Source organism: Periplaneta americana, chromosome 15 (assembly GCF_040183065.1).
Source record: "Periplaneta americana isolate PAMFEO1 chromosome 15, P.americana_PAMFEO1_priV1, whole genome shotgun sequence".
NCBI lineage: Eukaryota > Metazoa > Arthropoda > Insecta > Blattodea > Blattidae > Periplaneta > Periplaneta americana.
This window is the reverse complement of record NC_091131.1, coordinates 102,560,037-102,583,858: the sequence shown is the minus strand read 5'-3', so window position 1 is coordinate 102,583,858 and position 23,822 is coordinate 102,560,037. Positions and strand designations below refer to the sequence as shown.

The following is a 23,822-nucleotide window of genomic DNA, read 5'->3' as shown; positions in this document are numbered from 1 at the left end:
TTGTGTTATGTGAAACATTTCATTGCGTATTTTGGGAAAGTCATTGATTTAATTCCCAATGTGCTCAGTCAATTAAAGAGCAGTGTATTATGATAATAAATGACTGAAAGAATTTTAGTTTTGTCCTTTAAATGTGCAGAAATTTGGTTGTTGTTTAAGTCAACTGTCCGAAAACAGGTCTGAACCTCACAAGTGATACCAAAAAGCACCATTTATGTGGCAACTAGGCCAGGAGATAATGGGATAGGGTGGCCAGTTCCTTTTCTCCTCTATTAGATACATCGCCGAGTAGCTACATGTTACTCTAATCAGACTTCATTTGCATACAATTATTCTTCTTCTGACACATATCGAAAGTGAGATGTACTGTCTGATAATAGAGGTACATATCAGCCAGAACCTCAATCAGAGGATGTAAGCTAAAGTATACACTAAATGTATTACGAGAGCGAAACATGGACAGTAAAAGTAAGCGTTCACTACATCGTATCGAACTCATCGGAGAATCGCACGGATCGGAAAAAGACAATCTTTGCTGTAATTGTTATGTAACCGCGTTCACTACATCGTACCGCACGCTTTTGCTCTCGGCAAATCCGTTCACGTTTCTCGGATGAGCAACTTTTCCGATGCATGCGATCATGGTCTTCTTTAATAAATCTATTTTAATTGTTCATCTGGTACTATTATGTTGTGCCATGTTCAGTCTTGCGCCAAAATGGCAGACGGAAAACTTATTTCGCTTGTAAAAAATTGCGAAGAATTATATCATTTGAGGGGTTCCCATTACAGTAATCAAGTCGTTTCTTACATACATATTATGTAACCAATATCTCTTTCATTTCTTCCTCTTCAATTAAGACGCATGAAGCAATTACAAATTCTTATTCTCTAACACTCATAATTAATAGACCTAACCTCAAACTCCTCTGTTTTCAGCAATGTCAATATAGTACGACGTCATGTCTTAAACAGCTGATAGGGAATCCAATGAGGCGATGAGGTAGAACCGTTACAGTGAACCCACTGCACTTAAAATATCCGTTGCGTGCGATTCGTACGAGGAGTGCGATACGATGTAGTGAACGCTTACCTTAAGTGTAGTGAAACACATAAGACACATTTAAATTATTAATATTTACAGTACACTGAAGACTCCACAGCAATAGCCTTGAGTTAAGGGTTAGTTACTAGTAGGCGTATATGTTGATTTAATTAGATCTATTTACGAGATAAACTCTATGCGAAAAAGTAATAATTTATTCAATTCAGTCTGTATACAATATGCAAAGAATTATAATTAAATTGAGTTAGCTAGTTAGCTAAATAATGAAAATTAATTTAATTCTAGTTTACTGCAACTATGCTATAGGAATCAAAATCTAATTATAATATATTTAAAGCCGCAATATAATGATCTAAAAATGAATTTTGTAGGACAGATAAATGATTTACTTTTCAGGTTTATAAACGACACACAGAAAATACGTTTGCAGACTTGCATAAATTTCGATATACAGTATTTCGATATAAATTTATTTATATGCCACAATATATATTCAAGCCGTACGCTGTACACAGAGGGAGATAGCACTAGAAACTGTACTGGAATTAAGCTATAAAATATTTCACTTAAATTATAAAATAAGAGAATACAGAAATTACTGGACATTCCATGCACAAACGGATCAACATTTCAAGATTGTATATTTTATACAATAAAGTTTTCTTGGAAAAAAATTCAAGAGATTCTCATTAAGAAAAGTCATCTATCTGATAAAAGAGGTGTAGAATGTCCAGTGAAACATTTCATTCAATAAATGTAAATTCTCGTATGAGATAGAGGTCTAACAAATGGAGTATTGTTATCATTATTATTATTATTATGTGCCTCGTAGACAATTTATAGAACGAATCTCATTTCACGTAGCAGTGCTAAGGATACTACATCATACCTTTCAATCGGTGTTCCGATCGTCTTTTTCGGACTGCAGTCTGGGTGCTAACACGTGTGCAATCCCTTCGCACTTACCCCAATACTGTACGGATCAGCTGACTGTGCATATTAGCAAGGTAAGGGAGTAAGTCATATGGCTTCTCCGACCTGCCCCACATCACTTCTGCCTGTCCAATACGTTCCTACCTCAATGTTAAGATTCGTGCGTACCGAGACGTCATCAGCTGCACAAAATTCTAGCAACATTCGAGCCGAGACTTGTCCACGTGATTTCGGAAAAATCGTCCCTAGATTTGTCCGTGACATGTGCAGATACAGTTTAATAGAAATCGTCCCTAGACTTATTCGTAACCTGAGCACATATGTTTTGAAAAAGTTCGTTCCTTGAGAAGTATTGTTCCTAGACATTTCATGACCTACTAAGCCAGTGATGTCAAAGCAAGCGCATTTTTCTGACCTTGACGTCGTGCTCAGACATCAAGCGCTAGATATGGAAGGAGGAAGAATTATGTATATGAATAAGCAGCTTGTTGGATTAAGAAAACAGTGGTGCACAAACTTCAAACGGAACGTGACATTTTAAATCGTTATTTATATATGGCTTCTTTCTGTTTGATATTATCATTGCATGTAAAACAAAAGTACCAATACCAATTTCTTAATATTGCAGTTGTGTTTTAAACGTTAATAACATAATAAAAAGTTACGAAGGAATATTCACATAAATTCCATAGTAGTACAAGTATACTGTACTAAATGAAGGAAACACATCATTCATAAAGAAAGTGATATCCCCCCCCCCCAAAAAAAGAGAGATTGAGTATGACATGATAGGTTGGAATTGATATTGATGGTATCTTTAACCTTATAAAAGTAATCAATAAACTAATCAAAATAATATTATAATGCAAAGCAAAGTTACCTAGGTACTGTATATGTTTTAACTGTAATTAATATTACATAACAAGACTCTTATCTCATTATGCTGTTAAGGTGATATTGGTGCGCAACTTCCTATCATCAGAATATTAAATTATTTTCTCGAAATCTGCTGAAGCTATAGAGCTGACGTTTTTACAACACATCGGCACATATCTTTTGTATATGATGTAACAGTAGTTGCTTTGTTAATTCATTTCTTTACAAACATTTTCCATGTGAATATTTTCAAAATTTTTAATACACTGTCTTCAGTAATACGTATTTACGATATATTAGATTTACGAAAACATTATTTCAATACCTGTAGGGCTACTAAACAAACATATCTGAAAATTTCACTTTTCTGTAAAATAGTTGAGAAAATATTCCTTTTGAATAAAAAGCAAACTTGTGAAAAATCAGCATTAAAATTAAAACTTACATTCTTATAATGCTCTTATAGTTCTCAGACAAATCTAAAAATTAACAGTGATAGAATTTTAATAAGATCTCTTCCCTTTATACATTGAATCAGTGTTGGCTATCCCTGTATATAGCTCGACCAAATGGCATATACTACCTCTTTCGTCAGTCTCTTTCCTTTCCGCTGTAAAGTGCTCAGGCTCTCCTGACCTCTAAAGCGCGCGCTTGCGCCTATGGGCATCAGTTGACATGACTGTACTAAGCACATGGGGTTCGAGTGGAACCATCTTTAGACTTGTTGGTAACCTGAACACATTTGATTTGTGAAGAATTGTTCATAAACTTGGTAACATTAGAACTCGTGATTTGAGAGGAACCGTCCCTGAATTTGTCACTAAGATGGACACACGTGATTTGTGAGATGAAACGGCTGATATGTTATACAGGGTGATCGAGGAGGAGTTACTGCCACTTACAGAGCTTATTTCCGAAGACATTTTGAGCAAAAATTGTCATATAAATATGGTCCTATTCTCAATATTTTCTGAGTTACATTAATTTAAAGTTGTTTGTAAAATAGCTTTTTTGTTTTGTTTTAAGGGTAAAATTTAAAAAAAATTGAATTCATAGTTTATTTAAAGACGCTCGCAATTGCCGAGATTCAGCCGGAATTTTGTCCTGCAGGAGTTCTTTTACATGCCAGTAAATCTATTGACATGAGCCTGTCGCATTTAAGCATACTTAAATGCCATCGAGCTCAGTCGGGATCGAACACGCTACCGCGAGCACTTTTAAGGATAAAAGAATGTTACAAATAGAGAATGAACTGTTCAGAAGTACTCGTATCATTTCTTTATTGACTTGTATTCTAAAGCTAAAAATTGTTGTGAATTCCTTAGTTGCTTCGCACAAAAATCTTTTTTTTTTCTTCGATTTTAGCAACAAAATTACGTTATTCTTATGTACTTACCAAAACAGTTGTACAAATCTTACAAACTATTTAAAACCGTACATTAGGATGCAAAATTGAATTTAAATATAAAGTTGCTAGAAGTGGTATTATTTTTTTAATTGTTGCGATGAATACGTAAGAATAGTGTAATTTTGTAATAAAAAATTTGAAAAAATAAACCTGTACGAGAGAACTAAGAAATTCACAATGCATTTTTGGCTTTAGAATACTAGCCAATTAAAGAAATGACACTTCTCAATGGTTCATTTGTAATATTCTTTTACCATTAAAACAAAATAAATAAAGGTATTCTAAAACAACTTCAAATTAGTGTAACTCGGAAAATATCGAGAATAGGACCCATTAGACTATATATGACATTTTTTTCTCAAAATGTCTTCGGGAATAAACACACAAAATCCTCCCTGTAGCTTAGAAATATTTGTATACAGGACAGATGAACAGGGCATTGCTCAGTCGGCGAAGGTACGTGCCAACCGAACTGGAGTTGCGCAGGGGCGTGGGTTCGATTCTCGCTTGGGCTGATTACCGGGTTGAGGTTTTTCCGAGATTTTTCCCCAACTGTAAGACGAATCTTAGGTAAATATGGCGAATGCTCGGCCTCATCTCGCCAAATACCATCTCGGTATCACCAATTCCATAGAACTAAATAATCGAGTAGTTGATACAGCATCGTTAAACAACCAACTAAAGAAAACAGCATTCCAGATGTGAATTCTTCGTTATAGGAGTGATAAATTATTCTGTGTGCACATATGTTTCAGTCAGTGGAAAGGATTATAACCTGCTTAAGGGTTTCAGGGGGAAGGAGGACGATGCCATGACCTATTTGTAAAAACCGTAGCTGCGACACGAGTATCGTAGAGAAGGCAAGACATGTCCTGTGACTTTATCATGTACCGTTTCTACAGGGACATCATTTTATTTTTACTTCAATTTTTATTGTACCTGAGTTTTTTAATGTACTTCACTCCCACCCCCTCTACTAGTGAACTTTCAACTGTTCTCCTCACAGAACCAAGCGTATACAGTCAAAGTCGCCTTAAGTTAGTGGTAAACACAAACAGTATTGAGTTAGTGAGTATAGTACGTTCCAGAAATATGTTCGCGTTTTTCAGTGACGAAAGAGCTTTCAATATTGAATCATATTTTCGCACAGGTACTGTCGTCCGTTTGCCTGCGTCGCATCCCGATTTCCCTCACCCGCAACTGTTTAAAATAACTTAAATAAAAGTAATTAACTGTCACGCGATTTCCCCCCTTTCTACGATCCTGCCACATAACCACTTGGACGGACAGTAGATAGCATGTCTGAGTAATGTTATCTGTGCGGGTCGAGCAGAAGTGAAGATTGAATTTACCATTTTCAAAAATGTGTTCAAATATCCATATTATGATTATTTTTCAATTTAACTTCATTCTCTATATTGTACGCTAATGTGCTGTAGACAGTATAATATGCACTGCATAATGAATACGTTCGCATGGATAACTCAGTTCGTGAGTAAAAACATTTACTGTTAATACTGTACTGCATTTTGATTAAACAAAAACCTAATGAAAATTATCAAATTTAAAATTACGATATCTCTTAGTTTACGTAAATGGATAAACTACTTTTCTTCCCTCCTATACTTAGGCCGTGTCTCAAAGGTACATTTTCAGCTGAAGTGAACTAGATTGTTGACTAAATAGCCGGATGTGACGTCAGAAGTCATGATCCGAAGCTACATAGTGCATAGCAATCAAGTCCGTAGTAGCTAGTAAACGAAAATGCTTGCTTAATTGATGACGTATTCACTAAACAAACATGAATACCGCATCAGCAATTGGGGTTATGAAATCTTAAAATCCTTTGGAAGTGAAATAATGTAAATATAATGTAGAATAACACGTTAACTTTGAACACTGACGTCGACCTGGTTGGCAAGTTGGTATAGCGCTGGCCTTCTATGCCCAAGGTTGCGGGTTCGATCCCGGGCCAGGTCGATGGCATTTAAGTGTGCTTAAATGTGACAGGCTCATGTCAGTAGATTTACTGGCATGTAAAAGAACTCCTGCGGGACAAAATTCCGGCACATCCGGCGACGCTGATATAACCACTGCAGTTGCGAGCGTCGTTAAATAAAACATAACATTTTTGAACACTGACATTGTTAGTACCTTCTGTACAATGTTTTAAATATTATTCTAATATATTAAGCCCTTATGTATTCCACATAACTCGTAATGAAACTGCATTAGGACACTGCCTTCTTAATTCAGTTCTGCACCGTGACGTCATGGTTTTTAGAAAAAAAATAGTCTATGAAGAAGGCCATGTTTCAAGCATAATTTCCAAAGCTCCCTAGTGTGTAGTCTACAAGTCACCTAGTTGCTAGTCACTAGTGTGTAGTTTGGACTTGAGCTTTGAGACACGGCCTAATAAAGTGATTTGTTTGTATTTTACTTCAGAATCATCGAACTTCAATCATGGAAGGGGGTAGCAAACGGTGTTCCCGGCTCTGAACCATTAATCCAAAGGTATAGCCAGGTTAATATTAAAAATGTTAGTTAAAATAAAATGATGTCCCTGTATGTCACCAATGGGTATGGAGGGACAAGATACGTTTTAGTCTGAGATGAACTTCCATGTCGGTAGATTCGTATAATATTAACTATCATGAAACAAACTCTCTTTTTGATAGCTCATTCTTTCCTCTATCGCACAGCTTACATGCCAGGCAAGAGGGCTATAAACTTAATTTAGTTATCGATGCACTCTGTGGTAGTTGACCTAACAGGTAACGTTGACGTATCGAAGTTAAAAGGCCTGTCGTGTGAATTTGTAACATTTTCTCGAAGGAAGAATTACGAGTAGAAATGTATAAAGTTTGGATCTGGTAACAGAGAAGTGAAATTAAGTCATTCGGAGACTGAGTCATCGATTTCCTGTGAGCGATTGATCCGATGTTTTCGTGATTCGCAGTCCCATTGAACAACAGGTTCGTCTTTGATCCACGGTTCCCTTTTCCTGTTCGCCTATTCTTGCTCTAAAAGCCTGAGATAAAATGTTGCGTCTGTTGTTATAAATTGTAATCTTGGAAAGAGCGAACGAATGTTTCTTTATAGTCAAGAGTCTCACCGCTTTTTAAGCCACGGCATCTCTTTTATCGGAACGATCGTTTATATACCGACAAGCACCCTTCAGGCCACAGGATGCACCACAAATTGAAGTTTAAGGTGCATAATTTTACTTTGTTTCCATGAAAGTTCTATTCCGAACCGAACTTACACTTGATGTAGGCCAGGGATGTCAAGGGCCTGCATATTGTACTCTCTGACAAGGAGTCCAGAGACCTTCCGCTTACAGAATCTCATGCAGGCATACGCTAAAAGAGATTCTATGTCACTGCTACCCCTTGTTTAAAGGCTAGAAATGCTTCATATAGGCTAAGATAGATATAGGATTCGCCTCTAGACGCCATGAGGACGCACGAAGGCATCGAGACATGGTACTAGAATGAAGCGACGTCAACACCACCCTAAAATCTCCTTTTCACTCGCGCAAAATACCCGATATTCTGTTTAACAGAAGGCTGAGTGAATCCCGGGGCCGTTTTGGAAGTTTGACAGGTAGAAAAATTTCGTCACCACCCGAGATTGAACTCGTGACCTTCCAGTGCGTAGCCAGTTACTCTACCATCTGAGCTAGCCGGCCTCAATTTGATGTAAACTTCAGTTTATTATTATTATTACTATTATTATTATTATTATTATTATTATTATTATTATTATTATTATTATTACCCGTGTGGAGTTGCTAGTCTTCCATCGGGCGCCTCCCCAGGTGGCGGATAGGGGAAAGCTCATCAGATATGGTGGGTACCGGGGAAATAAAATACCCGGGGTGGACCAAAACTAGCACTACTATCTTGTAGTTTGATATTGGCTTATCGAAGATTAGGGGAAGAAAACCTCGATTAAAAATCATCTGGTCCTCCAGGTTGGGGGTTGGTGCATCGGGCCAGCTCCTCGTTCAACATTAAAACAAAAAAAATGCTAAAAAACCAAACACAAAGCCTCGGAAGACTAACACTAAGATACGACATACGCGACGGAAAAGGATTTTAAGATTCGGAAGAAGATCGGCAGGGAAATCAAGAAAAGAAAGAATAAAAAATAGACAGATAAAAGAAATTATGAAAGTAGAGGAAGAACCAGACATTATTGACGTTATAGAGAAGAAACGACTACAATGGTATGGACATGTAAAGAGAATGACAGAGGAATGACTACCACGACAAATTATGCAATGGATACCGACAGAAAGAAGAAAAAGAGGTCGTCCAGCAAAGACGTGGATAGAAGGGGTACAGACTGCCATGACTTCCAGGAATTTGACACCAGAGCAGTGGATGGATAGGGAGGATTGGCGTTTGGTTTCCGGAAGACGGCGTCAGCAGTCATGAAACCGGAAAATTATTATTATTATTATTATTATTATTATTATTATTATTATTATTATTATTATTATTGCCGTCGCTTCCTAAATTTTATAAATCCGTAATAGAAAATTAGGTTGCCCCTGCAAAATTATTTCAATTAAATAATTAATGTATGAAATTATATTGTTTTATTTTTAAGACCTTATAATTGGAGCATTTCCCATTATATCTACGGACAGTGTTTGAATTTTGCGGGAGCTTACACCAAGATTAGTGTGCCAGAATTTTTTATTTTTAGTGTAAGCCTATAAATTAAAAAGAGAACAAAGTACACGTAAAAGAGTATGTAATAATTCAAAGAAATGTAAATTGTATCTACTGTACAAGATATTTATAATGATTTTTATACGAAACTAGTTGCTAGTGTTTTGAAAATAAATATTCTGTGCCTGTTGTTACTGCCGATAATTAGAACACGCATGTTGACGTCAGAAATACAAATTCTGTGCGTTGTTTTAGATTGATTCTGGCCATGGCTGAAAAGCCTCGTTCACATAGATATGACGTGAATAATGGTAGAAGTTAATTTATTGCTTTTTTAGCTATATTAGTTGGTAGAGCAACTGTCTATGGATGGAAAGTTCCGGGTTTCATCCCCGGTGATAGCGGCATTTATCTCGCCATCAGAACTACCAGAAAGACTCCAGGGGGTTCACTCAGCCTGCTTCAAATTGAGTACCGGGTCTTTCCGGGGGCAAAAATCGGTCGGAACGTGCCATCTCATTCTAGTGCTGACGTTACGAAAGCATGGAACTAGCTCTATCTGTGTGCCTCCATGCACTTTTATGACAGTTCAAGCCAAAAGGAAACTGGTGTTTTCTAATTTCTTTTCAACTTAATTTCTAAAGTTGCTTCGAAGAAAATGTTAGTGAATTCATCGCTTTCATTTTTAGCTGGATTTAGTGACACCATAATTCAGTCCAGTTTTTCCATTGACAGACATGGAACAATAGATCACTCAATCGCATTGTCTAGTTGTGATACATGGTCAAGAATGAGATCTTCCACTTTTCTGAAACCACTGAAAACATCCTCCTCCGTTAGACGAAGAAGAGAGAAGTCAGAAAGATGGGTTATTCCAAGCAAAAAAGTATGTTTTTGAACCATGATGTCTCAAAAGTTAAAAATATTGTAGTAGGTTATTTTGTATGTTCTAAATATGAATTTCAAGCAATACTATATTTATATCTTTCATAGTTTGGCAGCAATCAAAATTTAAAATATTGGTTTAACAAAGAACACGGTTTCATTCATTGAAGTTTTCTTACTATGTAAAGGAAGATGGAAAAATCATTTCAATGCAATTCGAAAAAGGACAGACTTGTTTATAAATGGCCTTAAAATGAAAAAAAATATATATATATAATTTTTTTAAATGACATACTCTAGAGCAAAGTTAAAAAGTAAAGTTGACAGTGCATCTCCTTGCTTCAGCCCACAGTGAATTGGAAACGCATCTGACAGAAACTGATCTGTACGGACTCTGCTGTACGTTTCACTGAGACACATTTTAATTAATCGAACTAGTTTCTTGGGAATACGAAATTCTATAAGAATATCATATTAAACTTCTCTCTTAACCGAGTCATATGCCTTTTTTAAATCTATGAATAACTGATGCACTGTACCCTTATACTCCCATTTTTCTCCATTATCTGTCGAATACAAAATACCTGATCAATAGTTGATCTATTACGCCTAAAACAACACTGATGATCCCCAGTAATTCAGACACACAATAATTAATTTACCAAACACGACATCTTAGGCTATAGTTTCGTTCATTCTGTGTTAGCCTTGTCACTGACTTACCACGGGTCTTCTCCACGAAACTTAATTTTCAAGCGCACATGTCACAACAGAAATACCGTTTGACTTGTGGTATTTTTCTACAGAATGGTATATTTATCCCTTTAGAAGAGGAATTGGCAATAAACTCAATTTTGTTAAAATTTGACTTATGAGGTTTGTCAAAATACCTATTCAATTGGGCTTGTGTATATGTAAACAATCTGTATGCCATGATCAGCATAAAGGAAACAACGTGAATTTCAGTCGTTGACGATTAAAGGTCCTGGACCAAGACCTACAGCTTAAACCCGTTTCCTGCTCGTGGCACGGCGTAAAAGCGATACGATGTAATGTATAATTTTGTTTGCGTCCGCGTCCCGCTGCATTCCAACAGAACGAGAACACAGATGTAAACACATTGCTTCATGGATGCCCGGGAAAGTGGGAAGGTGTCAAAGAAGTGAATTGTTTATTGTCTGAAACTTTGAAAGTAAAATTGTTGATTCTACAATGGGTTTTCTTATTTTCTCATTGTAAGAAGTGTAATATGTTATATTTTCTGGATCCCTGGTACCGAGAAAGTGGATTTGGTTATGCTGGTGTCTATTTGTGTACAGCGATTTCTTCTAAATTCTTCGGCTGGTTTTATCATATTCAGTATCTACTAGTGCATTTATCTCGGAATTATGCATATAAAATGTAAAACGTTTTAATGAAACATCAATGGGCCTTTATTTGAAATAGAAAACACAGAATAGTGGTCCTATCCGAATTAAAAAGGCGATTTTCTATGCAGCACTTAAAATTTTGTAGTGTAAACTGAAAAAAAAAAAAAAAAAAAAAAAAAACGGTGTATTTCGTAGCGAGAAAAATGAATTCCTTTTCCTCCTCATCATCATCATCATTATCATCATCATAATCATTATCAGCTGCAGCAGCAGTAACTTGTTCAAGAATATAGGCATTGTTGACTGTTAATCCGTCAGTTTCTTCGTTGATCGTTCTGCTTTCTTCTTCCATTTGGAGTACATTTAAGTATTAATGTTGGTAATCTTGGTCTGGACATTCGGTTATATAATCCAGTCCCATTATTCGTACACGTACTGAAAATGTGCATGTTGCGTTTTTCTATACATGATAAATTTTGGTTTCTCCTTACAGCCACGACGGACGCCCCAAAGACCTGTGCACAGTTTGAGCATAGTCTAGTACAGGCCTGCACAAACAGCGCTCAACGAGCGCGCGCGTTCTTTCGGAGCGGGAGAGCTGTGTTTACCGCTCGCCGAAACGGGGAGGAAGATACGTCAGAATGACAGACTTGCTGTAAGTAGAGGAGAGGGAAACGACCACTCAGCTATCTAGTAGTGGAGTGCAGTGTGTAGGCCTATTCTCAGTAACTGTTTCACGTTGCTTACCTACTGCTACAGTACAGTATGGAGGAATCTAAAAGACGGAACATAACATTTAACGATTTACAGCTCGAACTTATTGATCTTCAATGTGACCTAAGAGCTAAAGATCGTTTGAATAATACTACTAGCCTGGTTAAGTTTTACAAGACTAAACATTAGCAATAATATACACGACTACACAGGCTGGCTGTGAAAATGATTGCTATGTTTGGCTCAACATTTATATTTGTGAGTAACTGTTTTCTGTTATCAACTTTAATAAAGGCAGCATCGAACATCTGTAACTGATGTTTCATTACAATCAGTAGGCTACTGTTCCTTTCAGCTGCCAACAGCATAAAACCTCGTTTTGATGTACTGATAAATAAAAATATAACAAAATGATATTGTACATTTAAGTAGCTATAGAATTTCTATTACTTCTGTAAAAAAAATATTTCTTTATTGATTAATAATAGTCCAAGATAGTTTTGCAAACACTGAACGGGAATTTATTTCATAAGTACTCGTAATAGTACTTTCTTTTGTGTACATTTTGTACGAGATCATCCCTTCTTCCAGTTCACCCTCATAACTCAAACTCTGACTTTGATGTCTTAACAGATAAAACAACCATACTTGACCTATTAAATCTATTAAGGCAATATAATTTCTATTCAGGAAATTATACTCCTACGAGAGGAAAAGCTTGCCTCGATAACATTTTTATAAATAGTCAGCAGGAAACATACAACATTCTGGTAAATAACTTCCCATATTCAGACCATTCTGCCGTTACATTGAAATTACATATTCAATTGAGAAATTAATATAAACAATCTCAAATGGTTAAAAAACGTTTTTTTACCACGGAAAGAGTAATGGAATTGTTATAATATAAACAATATTGACTGGGAATCCATCTTTAATGTTAAAGACCCAATAGCTGCTCAAATTTTTAATACATTTTTTTATTTATTATTAGAATATTTTAATTTAACTTTCCCAATCAAGAAAGTAAAACTGAATAAAAGTAAAAAAACAAGCAAACAAATGGTATTCAGAAGAATTAAAACAGATGAAAACCCAACTACTAATACTACATCACATCAGTAAGGAGACAGGTCTGTCCATGGCTAAAAATAAATTAAATGAAATTAAGAAACAGTACAGAAGCCAATTAACTCAAGCAAAACTGGATTATAATACCAAATTAATCGTAAACTCCGATAACAAGTGTAAAACTGCCTGGAATCTCATAAATAGAGAAAGATCCAGTAACACTCAAAATCATACAAAGAATCATATTATATTGCCGGAAGAGTTCAATGAATTTTTCATTGACTCATTGGACATAATCAAATCCAGAATTCAACGCTCTGAACTATCTCCTATGGATATACTAAACAGAAATGACAAAATCTCTTGTACTTTTAAATGGAAAGATGTCACCACCGAGCAGGTATGGGATACAATAAATACCTTGAAAAAGTCAAATTCAAAAGACGTTTATGATATGTCAAATGATTTAAAAAAAAAAGTTAAAAATTCCATATATATTCCTCTAACACATATGATCAATATTTGTCTACAACAAGGCATATTTCCTGATCAACTAAAAATTTCGAAAGTAATCCCAATATATAAAAAAGGCAATAGAACAAGTCCAAGTAGTTACAGGCCAATCTCTATCATTCCTGAGTTATCTAAGGTATTTGAATATGTAATTTTCAATCAAATTTATGATTATTTTGAAAATTCAAATCTCTTTAGTACTAACCAATTTGGCTTTAGGAAAAGTAAATCAACAAATGATGCAATTGAGCTTTTAATAACGGAAATTTTAAGAAGTTTTGAAAATAGGTCACCAGTTAATGCTACATTCTGTGATCTCACTAAAGCTTTCGATTGTGTTGATCATAATTTAATTCTATCAAAATTAGAATTTTATGGTATTCGAGGGAACACACTAAATATTTTTAGAACCTATCTTCATGGGAGAAGTCATTTAGTTGCTATAGATGAAAATTGGTCAAGTCTCACCACTACACATTATGGGGTTCCTCAAGGGTCAATAATTGGTCCCCTATTATTTTTAATAGCAATAAATGACCTTCCAGAATTCATTAAAGCAATAACGATTATGTATGCAGATGACACTACTTTTCTATGTTCTTCTTCTGCTCTAAATCAATTACATGCTCTCAACAACGACACTCTATCACAGATGGCTTTATGGTTTGAATCTAATGGTTTCTTGCTTAATCAAGAAAAAACCATCAACTTAACTTTCAGCCTAAACTATCTAATAAATAAGGACAACAAACTCAACTACACAAAATTTCTGGGACTTTTTAAAGACGCCAGTTTAACATGGGATAAGCACATCGAGTACATATGCACAAAGCTATCAAGAGTTTCATATTTGCTAAAGAAATTGACTACTTGCGTTTCTCAAAATTATTTAAGATGTGCCTACTTTTCTTTCTTTCAGTCGATAATTCGATATGCCTTAATTTTCTGGGGAAATGGAACCAAAATTGGAAGCGTCTTAATTTTACAAAAGAAGGCCATTAGAATTTTATGTAAATCAAATTATCTGGAACATTGTCGGCCACTTTTCAGACAATCACGGATTTTAACAATCATAAATTTGTATATATATGATCTAGTACTTTACACTAGACAAAATATCGACAATTACTCATTAGTGGCCAATATACATGATCATGAAATTAGAAATAGTGAACAGATTAATATTCCATATTATAGATTACACAAGAGCAATATAAACTTTTTAATTATGGGGATGAAATTATATAATAAGCTCCCTAGTCAATATTATAAATTACCAATCAATAGTTTCAAAACTAGATTTTACAATTGGTTATTAAATAATCCCTTTTATTCTGTTGCTGAGTTTTTCAACACAAATTCGTATGAAATTGTATTTTAATAAATAAGTTTTAATTGCAATTTAGTTAGTTTTCTTCAATTTCAAAGTTTCAAATTATTTCATGTTTTGATTGTATTACTTAAATTTTACTGTTTCTGTTATTAGTGTTTTTTAAATGTATTTATATGTTTTTTTCAATGTATTCTGATGAAGCGTAAAACTGTATGTCTAATGGCCAAATAAATTGAATTGAATTGAATTGAATTGAACAGAGCGCAGCTAATATCTGCATTCCGCTCATGAGCTGTGAGCCGACTCGGAGAGCGCAAACCTTGTGCAGGCCTGGTCTAGTATATGCAGTCACGAAGCTTGAGGGTACTAGGAACAATAGACTGTGCTGGTACTATTTCGCATTGTATGTAATGAGGCGATATTAGCGATCCTAGTGGTTGGCAACTATCTATGGATGCATATTTACTACGTATTGAGCTTTGCGACTGTATATACTAGGCTGTGGTTTGAGAAACCCTATCTCTCGTATAGGGTATAGATAAAGTTTAGTATATGTCATATGTGATGAATTTGCCCATTCGTGTACTGTGTTTTAATTTACTGATACCAGTGACGGGAGAAATTGCCAAATTATAGCAGGAACAACAAGAGTGTCTCAAAACCGCCTTTATCAACCACAAATTCTATTGAAACACGTCGAAATTGTAACTCTTATCTTCAATGTGAAAACTCGATGGTCTGTTACTTCAGTTAATGGTAAGTAATGACACATACAAGTAATGCTTTTTATGTCATTTATTTTACGTCGCTTTACCAACTGAAGAGTACAGGAAAAAAAACTGACAAGTCACGTTTTTGGAGGAGAGCAAGTTAAAAGTTTCATGACCCAGTATATTCTTTTGTATTTTCGTCATCATTCTTCAGATTTCTTTGGACTAATGAGGTTGTTATTCTGTACAGTTAAACTACACATATCTACATTACCTGAGCTATTACATGACATCTAAAACAGAAAATCGATAATTTTGAATTTATCAAGTTCCTCCCCCCTTGCTCTTCAATACTACATGGTTATCTAACGTCTGAATGAGATAAAAGTGATAATGCCAGTGAAATGACTCCAGGGCCCAGCGCCGAAAGTTATCCCGCATTTGCTTTTAATGGGTTGAGGGAAAACCCCGAAAAAAACCTCAACCAGGTAACTTCTCCCTACCGGGATTTATATTTGGGTCCGCTCGTTTCACGGTCGAACGTGCTAACGTTACTCTGCAGCGGTGGACGCAAGTTGTCTGGAAAGTTAGCATGCACAGACGATTAAATCCTTATATTCTACCACAGAGCTGTATTGTTTCTTCATAGCAAGGTAATTTTATTCGATTACAATCTAAAATAATTTAGATTTTTTGGTCACACAGTAAAATATTCCACGCATACGTATGAAAATTTAAAAAAAAAATTAATGCTTTACAAATAAATACGAAGAAATACCAGAGTTCATGAACACTGCCTGGTATGATATCAGATTGATTTCACCCTATAACTTACATAACTAAACAAGACGTCTTCTGTCTTGCTTCATTGTCCCACTTTCTCGTTGTTAGCTAATGGATTCGGAGATTAATGTTACAGTCTGCAGGAATTAAGATTAAGTGAGAATCGAGGAAAAAGCGCCACTTCATAAAATTCATAGGCCTAAATAATAACTCATACTTATCATTATAATAAACAGCATCAATATCATTACAATCATCATAGGCATCACAACAATCATCATTGTAAAAATCAGTCATAAATGTAGGCTATAATAATGAGACGATTAATCTGGTCAGAATTCATCATTCGTTAAATCTTCTATGTATTCGATCATTGCTATGCGTTTACAATATGAAAAGTGACCAATTTAATGTTGAGGCCGACACACGTGTTTGCATTGTCTGCAAATACAAGGATGTTTCCGATTTCTGATAACGAATTTGAATGACATCATGTGCGTCAGAGTCACACGATAGCTGAACTGTGGCGCGAGGTGACAGACCAGTAGTGAGTGATCTCATAGAGTGCAAGGCGACTCACAGCAGAAATTCCCAAGAAAATCGAGCTTTTTTGAGAGGGGTACATAACAACCCTTTCCGATGCCAAGTACAGTTAAGTGAAAATAAAAGAAGCCTGCAGTAAACGAGGTTTTATTATTTCCAAGAAAGCCGTCTTCTGTGTACTTAAGAAGATTGATGAAGCTCGAATGGAATTAATTTGTATCATCTCGTGGGTGCGGCGACTTGTAACGGGGGGGGGTGGATTTGCTTGCTTTTTCCACTCTGAAATTAATCCCATCCGAGCTTTGCCAGTCTTATTAGGTACACACAAGATGCATTTCTTGGAAATAACGAAACCACGTATTTGTAGGCTCCTATGATTTTCACGTAACTGTACTTGGCATCGGAAAGAGTTGTTATGTACCCGTCCCATAAAGGCTCGATTTTCTTGGGCACTGCTACTGTGATACACCGTGCACTCTGATTATGAAATCACTACTGGTCTGTCACCTCTCGCCGCAATTCAGCTGTCGGTGTGATTCCTGACGCACATGACGTCATTCAAATTCGTTTTCAACATAGGATGCAACCCTGTATTAATGTTCAAAAACACCACCAGCAAGTAAAGAGTTTATTTCTTGTTTTTGGGTTGATTGTAGTCGTGGCTGAAAAGCCTTGTTCACATAGGAAAGAAATGGAGAGAAATAATATATTGCTTCTTTCCTTAATGCAGTAGTGTACTATCGGGAATATTATCCTTAACATGTATTTGTATCCATAGCACTTTTCTGTCTGGTGGGTGAAGGAAGAAACATCACGCTGGTACCTTCCTGTTTTCCTTTTATTGTAAAAGTATCTATGTTATAAGAGAGCGATTTGTACCTGGCTGTCATAAATACGAAAGTGGATAATATGCCGTCATCTTCACATGTTAATGATGTCTGCTAACCAGGGTGCGAATAATATTAAAATAATATTACTTATGGCCTGCTTACGGTAACACAAAATGAAGGGAAGAAGCAATACGCCTTCTTCAATCTTTTAAACAGACGTAAACAAGTCTAAGTTACAGCGATAATTTTACTTCTGAGAAAAAAAAATTAATGATAAATTAGTATCCCTGGCTGGACTAAGCATTGTATGAGCAAAAACGTTGATGCTTTTCGCATTGGAGGCAAATTCTTCTTATCCTCCCCCTACATATTAATTGCACATTATCTACTGCAACTTCACATCTTATTGATGTTCCCAAAGTACTAAGACACATGAACTATAAGTATTTCATCCATGTACCTATTCATCATTGCAGTGTAAGGATCCGTTGAATTTCAACTAATTAAAGCCATCACCACTGCAATATTATTGTTTTAAATTATCGATTATGTGTTATTGGTACTGATCGTAATAATTGCTTTCCTCCACGTTTATAATTTAGAGAACTTGGCTGGTTGTATTAACGTAAAATTAATATTCTCACAGCTGTGGAAGGTTAAAAAAATTCGGTAAAGGAAATCGACACATCTAGGCCTAATTAGAAAAATGCAAGACTAACTAACAAAGGCAAATATAATCTGAGTACTGTAACTGTGTGGAACTCTTTCCTTAAAAATTTAGTAGGTCATGCCAGTCAATGAAATATAATGCCAAGGTCGTAATTCTGGAAGTAGCCCTAATAAAAATTGGTCCAGATTTTGATTTTTCCTAAATATATTTTCTCATACGAAAAATCAAAATCGCTCATGGATTTACCCATGATGATAAACATATCTCCTTCATTAGTTGTAGACTACTTCAGAGTTCAACAGTTTTATCTCCGAATCAAACACAATTGACTCTCGATTATCCGGAGTGAGATAATCCGTGTTACAAATTAACCTTGACTTCCTTCTCTTTCCTTTCATTGTGAAGAGCCCTCATTTTGTCTTCGCGGGTATTTTGGTAGGTGGCAATGATACTCGACTCTAGGCAACTCATAGATCTACAAAAGTGACACCGGAGCCCCCTGGTTCTTCTTTCTTCTCTATTGGGATATGACGACTCGTAGCTCCATGAGGTACAACAGACCACCGATAGAGGTATGATATACGGATTTGGTTACTGGGTAGGAATGTATGGTTTGGCAGATTGTGGGACCGGCTTAGCCGGGGAACACATTCGGCATGAAACTGATTCCATAACATAGAAAGACTGACTGTATTGAAGTGCTTGGAGATGCTTCATGTCATGCCTGATAAGCACCTCTACCTCTCTACTTCTCTCCCTATGGTAGACACTGCTCGAGTTAAAGCATGATTTGGATGGTTTCAGGCAGGGAGTGCAACAAACTCACTCTCACAGGTCATTACGGTACCTCCAAATTTTGATGTTGGCATAATGACTTTGAAGATGTGAAGAAATTTGAAATGTTTTGGATGAGGAACATTAATCTGATGCAATTTTACATAAACCATATATTTAATTAGTTACTTCACAATAGTATAAGAATGAATGTGTCATTCATATAACACCTTTTATTTAAATTGAGGCGGTTAGAAGCAAAAGGATGTAAGTGACATTTCTAAAATGAATGGTTTGAGCGAATCCAGGATGAACTAAAGCATACAAATTTAAGTGGTAAAGGGATATATCTTTTAACCACATCACACATTAACATTTAAAATTAAAACTTTACGGAATTTACGAAAGCTTAGTAACTTTTAATCACATTTTCCCGAAAATAACTTAAGTGCACTTACACCACTTTGCTTCTGACCGCCTCAATTTTTTATTTTAGTCCATTTTTTTCTGTCAATTACTCGTACTAATTAAGGAAAACTTATTACACACGTGGTTATCTCGTAATTCACGTCTATGATTTGATGCAAAATACGGTTACCATCTAAGGAACACAAAACTGTCACTTATGGTCTCTCATTATAAATGGGACTTCTGTCACGTTAATTTGTAGCCTAGATAAAAAAAAAAAAAATCCAGGGATTTTCTCTTGTCTAGCTGTTTTGCAAGCTAAATGTTGGAAGACTTTTTGTGTTTCCGTTAGAAATATTCATGAATGCTTTTCGTAAACGTATTACAAGTAGGAAATCATGCGGAATAAACTTCTTACCAATATAAAGTGGCTATGGGGTTTGTGTAGAAACTCTTCCCAAGTAAATCTGTTTGCATAAGAGACTGATGGTACAAATACACAAAATGTTCAAATGCTGATAAATTTACTCTCCTATCTTTGGAACATTTAGTATTTGAAATGTGGTACTGCAGCATCGACAGTAAAATAGTGAGTACAATGTCGGAAGGATCAAGTTTCACATTGGCCTCAAAGACTAAATAATGTAAAATATAGTATTTTCTCTAGAATCGAAGTCTGCACTTTAAAGGAATTAGTGCTTTAATTGTTTTTAATGACCTGACCGAACTTAGTGTACACAGAGGCTGAAACGTGAGGATCTTTGGTATGATTCCCACCTGGTTATGCATGTTGTCAATATGTTCTTTTTGGCGATGGAGGTCGTGATACATTCTGGAGCTATGTAACGTGGGTCTCACCCTTTATTCCCTATAGGCCTACCAGGCCTAATCAGAAATGGCAGGCGGAAAGAAAGAAATAGTACTCCCTCCACACTTATTCACATCTACGCACTATTCTTCTATGGTGTGTTTCCTTTTTGTATAACTTACGTTTGCTTCTCACATCACTATCGACCAATGGTCAGTATTTTGACAATGAGCAACAGACAACCAAATTCCTTGACTGTCGATAGAAGACTGACAGGGTCAGTATGAGAAAGGATCTTCTCCGATTGATAAGGATAGAATATTTTTACAATTGAAGCTACCTGTCAGACAAATCAAAGTTATATACCAACTTAACGGTTAACTTCCTGGGATGAATCCGTTTCGGCTCCCATTTAAGCCTTGGTTTTTCTGAACCGACGCATGCGAGTTGCGAGGTGCGAGGCCCGCCTATATGAGAGATAGTGAGTGGTTTCTATAAACCACTCACTATCTTTCATGTAGTCCGGATTTCTGCGAGGCTGTTGACGTTGACGCGGTACTCGATTTTATGAGAGATAGAATAGATACCAGAATTTATAGTTAGCTATGAGACAAAATAGAATAGATACCAGAATTTATAGTTAGCTATGAGACAAAATCCGCTTCTATCGTTCTGCCGATAGAACTAAGGTATCTCGGAACCTTATTATAACAATGTCCTTGAATCAAAAGTTTATAACAGACACTTCCAACAGCTGGCTCTGTGATGTCACACGTCTCTACTCTCGAGCTCCTTGAGGGGGGAAGCATAGCTATAAGAGCAAAGTAGGGGAAGTGGCAGTGAAAGGGATGGAGATGTTTAAATAGTGGAGACCAACGAGTTAGATACTATAGAGAGGACAAAGATCTCAGAAAGTTGAAGGCAATTGAACATTGGTCCGCCATGTTTCGGTTAGTCAAAACAAAGGGGCGTGACTCGGATGTTGTAGGAAATGACTGTGATGAAGTTAGTATTATTGTGAATTGAGTTACATATTAAGACTATGTTAATAAGTAAAAAGTAAAATACACACAAAACTTTACGTTTTATAACAGCTGTAGGCCTATGTTTTATTAGTTTCACTAAATATAGCCCAGATATTAAATGACAAGCTATACTCGATGCAACCAAAGCAAAGCACCTAAAGACGGATGAATTTAATCGGCAGAAGAAAAATAAATAATTTTTTGACTTCGTCACAAATTTAATTACCTTACAGCTAGTCTAACCTAATATGAAATCATGATGTAATTCAGTGCTCACCAGGTGATTTCAAGAGAGACGACGTAGGCCTATGTAACTAATAGGAGTAAAATATAGGGAAGGTAGTGGCGAAATTTAAAAAAAAAATATCCAGTAATTAAGTTATTGAGAAAAATTCATTTGAAACTGGAATTAACACAGAGGACTTTTGAAAACTGAAATTATTAAAACTACAAATAATCTCTTAGCATGCAACATAATAATTAAAGAATGACACTAATAGAAAGTTACTCATGATCATAACTCACCATATTTATTGAAACGATAAGATACTTACGATTAACATTGTTATCAGAAACAACAGGAGCCACAGCTAGGTACACTTCTTTTCGCGTGATGGAGACATCATGTAGTCTAATATAGTTTGAAACAAATATTGTCGCGTGATGGAGACATCGTGTAGTCTAATATAATTTGAAACAAGCATTGCTCTCGCACGTGTCTCGCAACTAAGCAGAGGCTTTTGCAGAATAAAACTGTTCTTACATTATTTTGAACAATAATGACAAATTGTGTGTGATGCAAGTGCTAACTTTCCTCTTTGGTAACAAAAAGAGCCCTAACACATTAATAAAAAGAAAGTTGGAGTAGGCCCTATAAACACAATAAATAGGCCTACTAAACTCTTCATGGTACAAACTTATTAATACAGGTATTTCGCTTATGCTCAGTCCGTCTTATCTTATAATTCTCTGCGGCAATGGTACCTGTATTGAGAGGGTTTAATTATCCAGCAACGAATATTATGATTTACGGTACATTTCATTTAAATCCGAGGGAATGAGACATTTTTGGAAATTTTAAAGTCTTAATTATTACTTTTTCATTTATAAATCAGCTTTTTACAAAACCTATAGCGAAATGTTTAAATTAAATATTGATGTATCTGAAAAATATAATACATGTACCAACTCGTTACAGTGTACCTTTGATAAGCACTCCTTGCGGAGGCTGGCGGTACTATAGATGCCATGTTTTTAGGGAACGATCCATAGTGCTGTTGGCCTCCGCAGGGAGTGCTTATCAGAGGTCTTTAGCCTCTCTATAGTATCTAACTCGTTGATGGAGACTCGACATTACTCTCTCTCTCTCTCTCTCTCTCTCTCTCTCTCTCTCACATGCTATACTAGCTCTGCTCCGAGAGGGGAAACTCGCTCCGACGTCACAGATTGTCCAGTTGGAAATGACTGGTTTATACGAACGCCGTGTGTTTGTATTATTTAATGAACCATGAACCGAATATCCTCATGGACGTTTTTTTAACTCATGGGCCACTCAACTTGGACCAAAAGACTAGATGAACGATTCTAACCTGATTTAAAATGACTTCAATGTGAAACATTTATTGATTTAAACAATAAAATGATGCATCTATTTTCAAATGTTTTATAAAGAGTATGCTGCGAACCTATTAATACATTGAAGCTCCAAATTGATTTTCTTCTTAAGACAGCTCACATTGTCTCCTGCACTTTTGGACTTATAAGATCTTTTATTCTTAAATAATTTTTTATGTAATAGCTTGAGCATAGGCGACTCTGAGAGGTCATTAAAATGTTTAATCGCTACGATCAGTTTTATTTTAATATTTCATCTCGCTTCATTCTAAAAAAAATAATTGATTATACAAATATGTGGAGCCGAATATTCCTTCATGCTCTGTAAAGTGATGTTATTCCTCCTGTTCTTTGCTAAAATTAACTAGGTGAAAAAATAAAAAGAATCTTGTGATCCCGACATTGTGTCAACTATCCAATTAAACAAATTTAAATAACGAGAATAGAATACTGTGGGTGCCTATCTTTCCGAGGCTCGGACCCGGACGGATTCATGCCTTAGGCTCACTGTGTACCTATATAGGTATGCGATGATTGTCAAAGTCCGACAGGTGACCTGATTGGCATTAGGAAAATCCGATGCTGACAGGCAGGCTATCCTGTCTCAGCTCTGACAGAACAAGCTCTCATCCTCAGACCATTATCTAATAACCTCGGAGCCCTGAGTCCTAAGCCCTCAGAACCTATATCAGCATTGGAAACCCGTACTACCTCCAAAACTCCATCCGAATCTATTTTAACTATCGCAGATAATAATATAATGTGAAATGGGAAAGATAGAATGTGTTGGTGACACGAAGGAGAGA

At 35.9% G+C, this 23,822-nt stretch overlaps 1 protein-coding gene across 2 annotated transcripts in view; it reads right to left on the bottom strand.

The window, feature by feature from the left end:
• Positions 1-23,822, bottom strand: part of Hdc (histidine decarboxylase) — a 148,120-nt gene that overhangs the window by 116,577 nt on the left and 7,721 nt on the right. The window contains exon 1 of one of the 2 annotated variants that reach the window (XM_069847915.1): positions 1,956-2,035. The exons of the other annotated variant lie outside the window; for it this stretch is intronic. The gene's annotated coding sequence lies outside the window, so the exon portion shown is untranslated. Of the gene's footprint in view, positions 1-1,955; positions 2,036-23,822 lie in introns of those variants that run through there. 2 annotated transcript variants of the gene reach the window in all.